The sequence below is a fragment of the Theropithecus gelada genome, chromosome 4, assembly GCF_003255815.1.
Source record: "Theropithecus gelada isolate Dixy chromosome 4, Tgel_1.0, whole genome shotgun sequence".
Classification (NCBI taxonomy): domain Eukaryota; kingdom Metazoa; phylum Chordata; class Mammalia; order Primates; family Cercopithecidae; genus Theropithecus; species Theropithecus gelada.
The window spans coordinates 53,736,500-53,748,869 of NC_037671.1; the positions used below are offsets into that span (position 1 = coordinate 53,736,500).

General features: G+C 38.1%; 1 pseudogene; it reads right to left on the bottom strand.

The window, feature by feature from the left end:
- Positions 1-4,814: 4,814 nt before the first annotated feature.
- On the bottom strand, positions 4,815-5,205 carry LOC112623383 (annotated as a pseudogene).
- Between the last annotated feature and the right edge of the window lie 7,165 nt (positions 5,206-12,370).

A 12,370-nucleotide genomic window follows, 5' to 3' on the forward strand; every position in this document is an offset into this window, starting at 1 on the left:
GCTTTTCTGAGTCAGAATCTAGATTTTAATACAATCCCCACATAATTCCTGGGCACATTAACACTTAAAAAGCACTGGTCTAGTCTACTCTAACTTCAAGAATGCTTTTCAAAAGAGGACAATTGCCTTCTTTTCCCCCTCTCTTCTTCTTCCTCTTTTTTTTTTTTTTTTTTTTTTTTTTAAGAAATTTTCACTCTCTACTCTCAAAACCTTTTTTTGGATTCTGGACCAACCCTCCACCAAATTTTTCTCACATTCCCTTTCACTTGTACTCCATTTCACCTCCTTTTTTTTTTTTTTTTTTTCCTGTGTGTTCCTCCCTCCTTCCATACCTCCAGCACATATATTCTGCTCTTGTGGCCATCTGGATCCTGCCAAGAGAAGCCCTATTCTGAAGTTAAAGCAGTTAAAATAGGAAAAGCACTCAACTTTGAGCACAAAAACCAAACTCAAGCCTCAGGTCTGCAGAGTCCTGAACATAAGTCTTTTCATTTTCCTAGTAATACCCATTTTCCTGAATACAGATATGAAATGTAATAGTGTATGTAAAATAACTTTATGAGCTATAAAACATTAAAGATATGTCTAAGATCTTGTTCCCCACGGGGCTGTTTCTCAACACATGCTATTCATAAAGGGGGTAGTACAGCGTAAAATTTAAGAACATGGGCTCAGAGCAGATTGCCAGGGTTCAGATCCCACTTTGCCATTTTCTGGCGATCATGTTTGACTCAACTTCACCATTTGTAATAGGACCCACCTGTTACCATGATAGGGATGTCATAAAGAGTAAACTTTTATGCATATACCCAAACATTCCTTGTCCTATAATGTGAACTGTGATTACTTTTTGTCCATAAATGTCTGTAATATCCATAAATTTCAACTATGACTGATTACTACAAAGTGCAAGTAACTTTACATCTGAGAACTGTATGTACATTATCTCTAAGCAAAACACAGAGACATAGAATAAATGAACTTAGAACACAATCAGGGGGCATTTGAGGGTGAGGATAAGAGGGAAAGAGAGAGAGAGATCCAGAGATACAAAGACATAGAATTTATGTCAGGCTAAGTAACAAGCAGAGCTAGAAAGACAAAAGGGTAGACTTCATATTATTCAAGAAACATAAGTGTTTGTGGGGGGGTTATCTCTGCAAGAAAATCACTATTTGTCACAGAAGAGAGCCAAAGTGGACTAAAGTCCTAAGACTCCTAAGACAGGTGCTTGATCTCCTGCCCAGATGTAATTGACATCATTGCACACAAAGGCTATTTCTACATATTAGATGAATATGTCATGGCATCATGCCCTTAAATAAAACAGCTCATATTATTAAGAAAATGATTTTTTGCAATACAATAAAAATTTGAAGATGCCCTGAAATGCACTTACCCTGGAACTCCAGAAAAATCTCTATATGCCTACATTTGAGGTCATTATTCTTCTCTTTATGGAAGTTTCTAGTTACCAAGACAAGAGCCCTGACCTTAATCGTTTCTCTGCAAGCCTCATAGCAGACCATGAGCACTCTGTGAAATATAGTTGTTCCCCTTTCCTGAAGCCCTGGAAATCCCCGTTCCAGCCATTGCTCTAGGCCCATCTCCCATTCAGCCATTGATTACAGCATCTCACATCCCTTTTTAGCTGTGGTCGTCTTTGGTAGGATCTTCTTCTGTCTAGTCATCTAGTCTTTTTTGGGGGAAGTGTTTGATGTTTGCCTGGATCATAATTTCTCAGAGAGCTGACTCTACCTCTGAAGCCTAGTACAACTCCAGGACTTCTGCTTTTTGGGGGTTAGGTCACTTCTTCCAAGTTCCTTGTGCACTTGCCCATACTCCTGCCATCAGATTAAACACTGTGTTCTTGAAAGATGGTCTCTTGCACAGTATCAGGTAGGATCCTGTTACTTCACAAATGCCCCAAGATTAATAGAATAGGATCAACAGGAAAGTGAAAATGATAATGACAATCAAAGTTAATCTTAAGGAGAATTATCAACCAAGTGAATTTTAAACTTTATCCTTCTCTCTTTTACAGAAATTTTCCTTCTCTTCCAAGGTTCTCTTGCTTTCTCCCAGTATTCTCATTCTGTTTTATGTTAAGCACAACACCCCAGCATGTCACTCAACTCATCATTGGTCTGTATCAGCATCCAGAAATTCCACTGTTATGTATCCATTTCTTAACGTAAGTATCTCTCAGAGGAGTCTCAGGAATGAAGTTATTAGTAAACAAGCAGGAGAGGTTAGGGAAAAAGGATCCAACACCTTAAAGTGCTTAAGATTTGATTGGATGAAACAAACTTCTACAATGTGAGGAAGTGCCTATTAGAATAAATTCCATCTAGTAGTGAGAGAATAAATGGGCTAGTTCATCACTACTGGATCCTTAGGAGGCTGCATTTTGCAATCAATGAGGCATAATGAGAGATTCCAAGAATGCTCCATCCTGTCTTGGTTATTCGGAGATGTTAATTGAACTAGCAAGATCATTCCCAGAGTTCTCTAAAATGATTATACATATGAAACTCCATAGATTGATGTTGGAAGCCATTAAATGTTTCTCGAATCCAAAAGAGTCTAAAATTCCACTGAGAATTCAGTTACTAGCCTTGCCCACTGATACCAAGATGCTGGGTCCAGTGATATTAAAAAACACATAGAGAGTAGATAGAGAGTAATTTAGTAACATTTGCAGACACTTTCCTGTGGGAAAGGTGGTTCTTTGGTTTTAAAATAGTCTCCAATAGCTATTGATTACAAGCACACTCACACACACATTTCAAGGTATCAATGTGTTTTTTATTTCATTCAGGCATGTGCCCTCACTGTTTCTCTGCTATTCACCTCTCTGTCTCTGTCTCTTGAATTATTTAATGTTTTTTCTCAGTTAATCTAAATTAGAGTTGGTTCTTTTTTTAAGGGGGATGGGAGGAAACTAAAAATAGTCACTGAAGCCAGGATATATTACACCAACTGCTTTTGCCTCTGGTGGTTACTGGAGTTTCCTTTGTTGTCTTGTTTGATTGTTTCATTTATATGGCAGGTTAGACAGCAACAGACTTCTGTTATTGCCTTTTCTCAGTGGTGGATTTTTTAGGCTCAGATCCCCCTAAGGCAGCCACTCCCCATCCGCAGCTGGTGACAAGAAGTGCTGTTGCTCTCAGTACTTACACCTACTGGAGAAAGATCAACAGAGATGCTATTAAGTGACATAGAGTGTCTCCATTTTTAACTGTTTAGGCCTTTGTTGAGAGACACAGGGAAGGAGAAAAAATGAGAGAAGGAGACTTAGAAAGGATGAGAGAGATAGAACATTGAACAAGTTGCATCTTCCATATTCTTTATGAATTACTTTTGCAGATGTGAGATTGCATTTTTCTTTGTTCCTGCCTTCCCACCACCAGCTTCCACCCTCTCCTTTAAAAATTTTCTGTTTTTTCCTATTTTTTCAATAGTCAGAAATAATTTCTTAAATCAAACGGTAATAGAAGTGTGTTAAAGTGGAGAAGACAATTTTTAGGGAACATGGTTTTCACAATAGACTGAGAGTATGAGGATCAGTAATTCAGCACTTGGGGCTATTTTTTAAAGTTCTCCCAGGAAACTTTAGGTCATTAGCTACTTTCTAACTTTCCATTACTCTTTCGGCTAATGTGGCCACAGAACATCATGCTTGGCATAAAACTGGGAATGGGGAGATTTATGGAGGAAAAAGAAGTGAAACTTTGTGAAATTAAACAGATTAGATGGCTCTGGTAATACTTAAGGCAATAAATTAGCACTGTGAATTGAGAGGGGACCCTAAAAATCTTGGTCATTAGGAGAGGGTTTCTGCCCTCTTATCTTGTCTCCTTCAGGCATCTCAGCTACCCCTTTATTTCCTTTTAGTTCATAGAGCAGAGAGCCAGGGGAAGGACCCTCCAGGTATTCACTGTTAAATTATGTGGTCTGTTTATTTTTCATTAAGGGCATAAAACACCAGGTAAGGAAATGTAAGGTTAAGGACATCACCTAATCTTCAGAGGAACTTTAAGACCAAGACATCCTTGAGCGCTTTCTATGTGCATACACTGAAGTCTACAATACCACATGCCAAAAGAAAAATAAAGAATTTTAAGAATGTGTTTTTTAAAAGGAAGGTGACCCTGGAGCCAGGTACCTGATTTTAAAACCATAACTGAGAAGACCTACTAAAGGAGATTACAAGAGAAAAACTGGAGACTTTCTCTCATAATAATAATGCAAGACTCCAGGTGCCTAAGAGCCCACGTTAATTCCTAAATAAGATCAAAGAGGCTGAGGTAGTCAGAGATGGCCTGCTTGTGGTGATCTTATAACTGGGAATTGAAAAATGAGTAGGATTTAGATAATTGTTATAGATAGAAGGCATTTTAAAATTTTCCCTTCCTTTCATAACCACAAACTTAGGAGTTAACCTTGGCTTTATCTTTTAGAAAATGCCCTGAGTTCTAGCTTTTTTCTCATTTGAATAAACCAGATGAATTTCAATAAATATATTGAACTTATCCTATGAACAAAAATAGTGAATACATGATGATGTCATAACATAGAACATTAGCAGGGAAAAGGCCTTCGACATTCTGTGACTTCAGTCTCATTTCTCGATCAGTCTGTAATGGATGTTGCAGTATTTTAAAACTGTGAAACACATTCATGGAAACATATAATCTTGAGAAAAATATAACCATGAGTAATTTATAAACCATTGTATTGATTTTGCATGGAATAGAATAGGGGCTTTTCTTCCCCATGAGGCATTTTATTTGTAAATATGTATTACATCTCTAGAAAAAGAATCCCAGGATTTTCCCACCTGTGTTTTTGACTTGCTTCTTCATGGTCCATGATGCCAGCTGTCGTTGTCAGTACAATGAAACCAAACTGGTGGGATGGAAGCAGATTATTCTGCCATTTTTCTAGATTTTTATGTTGGACATCAAATCTGGGGCTGATCACTCCACACTTGTGTGGCCTGCCTGTGAGGTTCACGACAATTTTCACAGCTCTGTGATCATCAATGATTTCAAATTCACCAATGTTATCATGCTTCATCATCACAGTTAGAAACAGGATGATGACTTTGGAGCATGGCCTAATAAACACCTAGCGTTTGCCTCTCTTTTCAGCATTGTTGATGCTCTGGAGAGCAACAGCCAGGATGTCCATGTGCACCATTGTGACGGTGTAGAAAGATGGCAGAAAGAGAACACAGGGACATTTTTAAAATAAAATCTATTTCATTCTGAGACAAAATAGGATTCAAAATTATATAATGAAGTACTTCTAATATAATAATAGTATTTATTACACACAGAAGCAAATTTTCACTTTTTCCCATTTAACAAATATATACAACTTAACTTACTATTTAATCATGTAAGAAAGAGCATTATTTATGTACAAATAAATTTTTTAATGTGTTGAATTTGAGAGGTATTCTTTGTGTTAAAATATGGATCAAGAATTAACTATGTTTTATAGCATCAGAATCTTAAAAAACACTATAATCACATATTATTTGGAATTATTGAACTTCACACAAATTATTATTTTTTAAACTTTTGTTCTGCTTCTAAGGACAAGATAAGAGAAATCTGGGGGCTGCTATTTACATTGTGTCTCTACAAATAATGCATTTGGGTATGGGTAGTCTTTATTTGCAACAAATGAACAGCCAAATTGGCCATAATCGTTGCTATATTTCCCATATTCATTTGGAAGGACTGAAGACACAGTAACTTATTTTAAGAACCCTGATCACATGAGTACACCAGACAGGTTCTGAGGTGCCTTTGTGGAAAGCCAGCACAGTGTGATGCTTAGGAGAGGGACCCTGGAGCCAGGAACCTTAATTTAAACCCACCTTCCCTGTTTCCTTGCCTTCCTACCATGCAGCTTTCTAATTCTGTGACCTTTCTGCGCCTCAGGTTCCTCATCTGTAGAATGGGGATAACAACAGTGTCCATCCCATAAAATTGTTAGGGATATTGAATGAAATAGTATTTTAAGGCAATTAGAGCAGCACCTAGCACATAATACCTTCTATAGCATTATTAAATAATCATTTATATTCTCATTAACTCCAATTAAAATTAAAACATCAGTGTTTTTATGTCCATTACTTGTATAAATTATGCCCTGATTTCCAAGAGTAAGATGATTCTAAAATGTATAATGATTACAATTACAATGTTTTTGTTTTTGTTTTTTCTGCTAGATGTCCAAACCCCGAGTGGCTGAATCACATGCATGATTATAGAATCTATCAGCCAGCGTGCAGATTCTGTCCTTATTTACATATGTTCAAGTTCCTTCTACTTTAAGGGAAACTATTTAGATAATTATTTTTTAGTTAAAATTGAAACTGACATCATTACCACCTTATAAAACAGAACCTTCCTGGAACATCTTTACAAATTCCATAATTTGGTAAAGTGACCAACAGCATCTCTAGGTTTGAAGGCAGCTCCTAGAATTTTGGAAAGCCTGATATGATTTTGGCTCAATATAGGGAAACATTTTCCATTCCTTGTGAGCTTATATACTCTGAGGCTTCCCTGTATAGCTGTACAGGCTAGATACTGCACATCTCTAGGACTCCTCAGCCATTTTCTAAGTGAATGCTGCCACCAGAATTGTGTAACTGAGTAGCCTGAACACAGCAGTCCCCAAAGGATCCCCTAGGCCACTAGGACCCACCTTGTCTTTCTGTCACATGCCAATCCTCCTTCCAATACTGGGAGGTAGCGATCATATTATTCCAAGTCTTCTCTTTTCCAAGTTAAACATCATAACTTTCATCAGTCCTACTTCATATGGCATGATTCCAAATCCTAAATTTGTTCATTCAACAAACATTTGCTGGGTCCCTACACTGTGTCGGGTGGTGATGCCCAGATGAATAAAGCGCCACCGCTGCCCTCAAAGTCCGTGTGGTCCATGCCCTAGCCTGGTGATATCCCCTTTATTTGCCCAGGATAAAACAACATGTTTGGTTGATGAAGTCTGAATTGCATCTAGCTTTCTCAATTGCCACAGCATACTGCCAAGCTTGCTCAGTGCCAAAACTCACATAGCCTATGCTTAGCCATATCTTTCGCTTCCTAGGCTTTTGCAGTTTGGTTTGCAAAGCTTTACAGTTTTTCCTGCTGAGTTTTATTTTCAACAATTTAGACTACCAAGCCCCAGTTATCAACAATTTTTATACATTTAATATGTTTGCTTTTATTCCAAATGATGTGGCATTTAGTTATCAAATAAAAATGTTGAGCAACAGGAGTCTATGATGGAGCCCTGCCATATTTACTCACATACAATCAGTGGTCCTCAAGTATGTCCACAAGGCTCTCATAAGGAGCTTTTGCAAATGTTTCCCCAAAGTCCCGCTTCTATGTCAATTACATTTCCCTAATTATTGGTCTAAGGATCCTCTCAAAGGAAAAACTGAAGATGGAAGGAATTGCTTGTTTTTGGTGACCCTATGTTGGTTCTTAATGGTTGCTACTACATTCTCCAGGGATTGTTAAACCAGCCTTTCACTTATAAAAATATCTGATTATTTGAGGGTGGAGAGAAGAATACTAGAATTAAGAGCCTTGGTAATGTGTTTGGAACATCTTCCTTTATTCCTCTTAGAAATCAGCCTGGCAACTCCAAATTCTCAGTTTGTCTGTCATCTCTCTAGCTTTCTCAAGATTTCTCCAAGATCAAGGATTACAGTTCAGCCATTTCAATTGCAAATCCCTTCTGCAGAACTAAAGGTCAGGGTAGAACTCTCTAAAGCTGACAGGAAACATCCCTTGCCTCAGACAAGATCATCCTAATTAATAATAATCACAATAATATTGTGCTCTGCATTTTATCCAGGGACACCTGAACAGCAGAATGCTTTATGAACATTATTTAATTAAGTCTTATGACAGTCCCGTGAGGGGAACTGGGAAACTGAGAGATTGGCTTAATCTCTGCATAGGTAAGGAGACCTGTCAGGAGGAGCAGGGCAAACATGCAGGAAGAGACAGGCTGGGAGGTTAAGCGGAGAATGGGGATTGATAGCAGATGTGCATTTAAACCTTTCTAACCAGCTATGCACCTGGAGGAAATATCTACATCTGAATCCTTCTGAGGTGCTCCTGTGGAGTTTTATGTATGTCACTCCAAAATAATAGCAATATTCTATGTAATTCAGTGATTTTAAATTCACTAAAGCAAATGCTTGTTAAACAATGTTTGCATTTTCTCTCTCTTTTGCTGTCCTCCCTCCCTCTCTGTGGCCGCCTCTCTGGGGCTCAAATTTGTCAGCCACAAGACTGACTGAAATACAAGTAAGTAAAGCAAATGACCACATTCATTGTCCATGACAAACCCAAACCATATTCCATCACATCCCTGTGGTCTGGAGCCTCAAGATCTGGCCTGGAGGAAGCTATTTCAGTGTCATCAAGGGCCATTCCATTCTTGTCCCAGAGGGACATGTGACACCCGGTATACTGCATGGACACGGGCTGGTCTGCCCTACAAAACTAGATTATTTAAAGGACTCCCCTAAACACCTAAGATAAAAACAGAATAAACAGTCCAATCTTTTTGGGAAACTTCTTGAGAAACAAAGTGTGTGTGATATTGGATAATGACAAAAAATAATAATTTGCTACACTTGACTATACTTGACTTAAATATAATATATGGAGACTATTTTTTTTCGTCATGGGAACTTTTGAACTAAAACTATTACCTTCCTGAGAAGTACTTGGTAAGCTAAATTGTCTAAGTTAGCATACAACAACAAAATCAAGGTGTGTTGAATTGAATTAAAATAAGTTTAATGAAATTCTCTTTCCCAACTGAGTTTTCTTCCCTGGCACTTCACCATCTCCTAGCACTTCTAGCACTCACACCTTTGAGAAGTCTTGTAACGTGGTTCCCTGGTTGTGGTTCTCTTCTGTATACACACCTCACACTTACATCTCTGTGGACACAATGATGTACAAGAGGAGAGCAGAGAAAGGAATAACTGGTTATTGAGATAAGCATCAACAAATGATCATTTAGATTACTGCATAGTCTGTGTCAGACATAAGCCTGGGATGTCATCACCTGCACTTTGTGGGAAATTGCCATAATTCTCATTTTCACATTGCACCATGGAAGGAAGTCAGCAGGCATTACTGGGCTCAGCACATTTAAAACAGCTCACACCTATTTTTCTGTTATGAATTCCTCATATACATATTCAAACATGGAGAGAAAAAATATATATACATTTAAATATATATTTTAAGACATATATACATATGCATATATATGTATACACATGCATATATATATACACACGCAGACACCATATATATTCTCACCTCATCCATTCACTAGCAACACAGATTGCTTCAGAGAGGAGGAAATGAAATGCTATTTTTGGAGAAAAGACTGATCTTTCACACAGATTGTCCAGAAAATGACCCAGCCTGCCACCCATTCAGACCTCAAGGCATCTAAGTGCTGCTTTGTTCCAATGCTTACATCTATTCAAAGTTCATACTCCAAGATTAAATGAACCTCCCTGAACCAAAAGAAAAGGCTTCACTGGCATTGCTGCTGATGCCATTCTCCCTGTGTCCGCCGTATAGGAGAGAAAGAATGAGCCTAGGCTTTTCAAAACGGGCTGCCCAATTATATTTTTAAAAAGATGTTTTGCTGACATCTAGAGGCATTTGGGTAATAACACTTATTAATAATGATTCTTCCCACTTATAGGGCATCTTGCGTCGCGTGATCCCTCAGCTCTTTACACACATTAATTAATTACGCATCACAGCACCCCTGTGAGGTAGAGTAGGTAAGCATTATTATGTGCAAAGGATTTATTGATTTTTCAAAGCAATATATAGCTGAGGCACAGAGGGGAAAACCATAGGAGCATGAATTAAGGAAGGAAAAAATAAAAGACATACAATGAATGTAAAAGAAAACAAATAAAAGTAAAAATTACCCCACTGAGCTCTTTAGAAAGGAATGATTACTTCACAAGTTCTGAGGGCCTGAACGTTAACTAATTTGGTTGTTAGCAACTTATGCAAAGGCACATAGGAAATTGGAGGGAGATAGTCATCGGTAAAATTTCCAAGTCTTCTTTTGCAATCCTGTTGACAGTGCTCCCAGCTCTTGGTGCTCCTGCAGTCTGGGAAATCTCAGTAGTCACTGAGGAGCTGTGACATCAGGATGGCCCTTAAATTTACGATGGAGGCATATTACATGTTTATGGCAGGGGTGGGGATGAGATGCGGATGGGGTGTGTAGTAAAGGAGGGGGAGAAGGATAGCCAAGTTTCTATGCAAAAATATGTTTGGAGGCTGTGGAATTTAAAGTATGTCACTGAGTACAGCAATATAAATTGACTATCATTTTGAATTCTTCTAGTCTTGTTTTATGGTAGTGGCTCAGCTGCTCTTTTTTAAAGTAGTAACTATGCTAAGTTCTTATTTTAGGCATAGTTCTTATTTATTTTCATGGAGCTAACACTTCTGGGGCTTACTATTTATTTCTAAACTGAAAGGTAATATTCTACTTAAAAAGAAGAGTGTCATAAAATCACTAGCTTGCAGACACCAAGACATGATTAAAAACTCAAGAAATGCATTATATTCTTTCTATAAGTTATTGTAATGCTGAGTTTTTATGGGGATAACAATAAGTTGCCTTTCAAACAACTTATTTTGCTCAAAACTTTTATATTCATTGGGTTTGAAAAAATGTGACAAGAAAGTAAAGTGAACATAGATGGGCAGACATGGCTCCCAGAGATTTGGAAGCGGCTTATCTTCTAGAGTTGGCACGAAAAAATAAAATTACAACTTTGCCCTCACCTTCCCATTCACTATTACTCCTCCTCCACATTCCCAGGCCCATCGAAATATGAGTTTATCACCATAAACACTTACAACTTCGTTGTGTCTTCATTGAAAATTAAACATGCAACGGAGGCTCAAAATTAGAGAAAAGGCCATGCTGAGGAAACAGGGCCAGTTATGATGGCCAACTCCTGGAGTGCTTTTCCGGGTAGGGTCTCCTCTCCTACTCTCTACTAATGATGCTTTTGCTTGTGTGTTTCACTTCATACCACCATACTGACAGAAAGTCTGCTGATCTAGATGTATTTGGGTAAAAGCTATTCTTTTTTTCTCTATTTCATATATGTCTGTGCTATTAGTCATTCACTCCTCAAAACAAAGGACTTGGATCAATTTTCCCCCATACTTGAAGCTTGGACCAGATATCCTGAGACAGAGGAAATTTTGTTTGAGATAGAGGTGAGGTAAGTCATTTTGAATCATGGGTCACTCAGGGGAGAGGCCAGGCCCCAGTGTTACATAATACTAGGCTTAAGGCCTTTGGGACTTGGAAGGAGGGCTACTGATTCGATGGAAAAAGATGTGCACAGGAAGCGATGGGGAAGGTACCAGATCCAACAATCAATTTCAAAATGTTGCCTGGTCATGTCTCAGGGACTCTGAAGGGGAGAAGAAACTCCTTCCTCTTCCTCCTCCTCTTGCTCCTTCTTTTCCTCCTGCTCTCCCTTCTGTCCTTGGCTTGTCCTGCTGAACCCAGACATCACATCTTTGCCACAACTCAACTCTGCTTTGGATTGAGGATTCCTCAGGATCTCAACCAGGATCCCGAGTACTGTTAATAATCTTGTTTCTCAGGGAAAATGTTTTAAAGTTCCAAATCATGGTATAAAAAGACAATTTTGAAAACTGCCCACTTCAAAAATTGGATACTGCTTCATCCTCAAACAGGTAGTGGTAAAATAGCCAAGGAATCACATACCAATCCATAAGGTAGTAGGTTTCTTTTTGTTTCAGTACCTGGCTCAGTTCATGAGTATTGCAATTTATGCATTCTATAATTCAAGATAATTTACCTTCAGGTTTCCTATGTACTGTACTCTCTTTTACTACAAACAGATATGCCACCACTTACCTAAGATGACAACAGTATATACCAGGTGAATGTTAACAGATATGTATTTCACTCTTTATAGTTATGTGCCTCCTGGGTGAAGAGCAAGCTGGAGAGTTAAAACATTGTCATGCACTAGTAATATGTTCCCATTTGCAAAGAAGCTAGTGGTAGGAAAGAACATGTGTGGGTTCTAAAAATTAAGGGATTTGCAAAAAGACTTTTACTTTTAGGACTTTCAGGCTTGGAGGGTCATTTTCAGTTCTGTGTGATTTTATGAAAGTTTATTTAATAAAACATTTGGATCTAGTGGGATCTAAACAGAGGTTTAAAAGGATTTTTTGCTGCTTGGATTCATCTGCAGTTCGAGGGTTATGTAGGG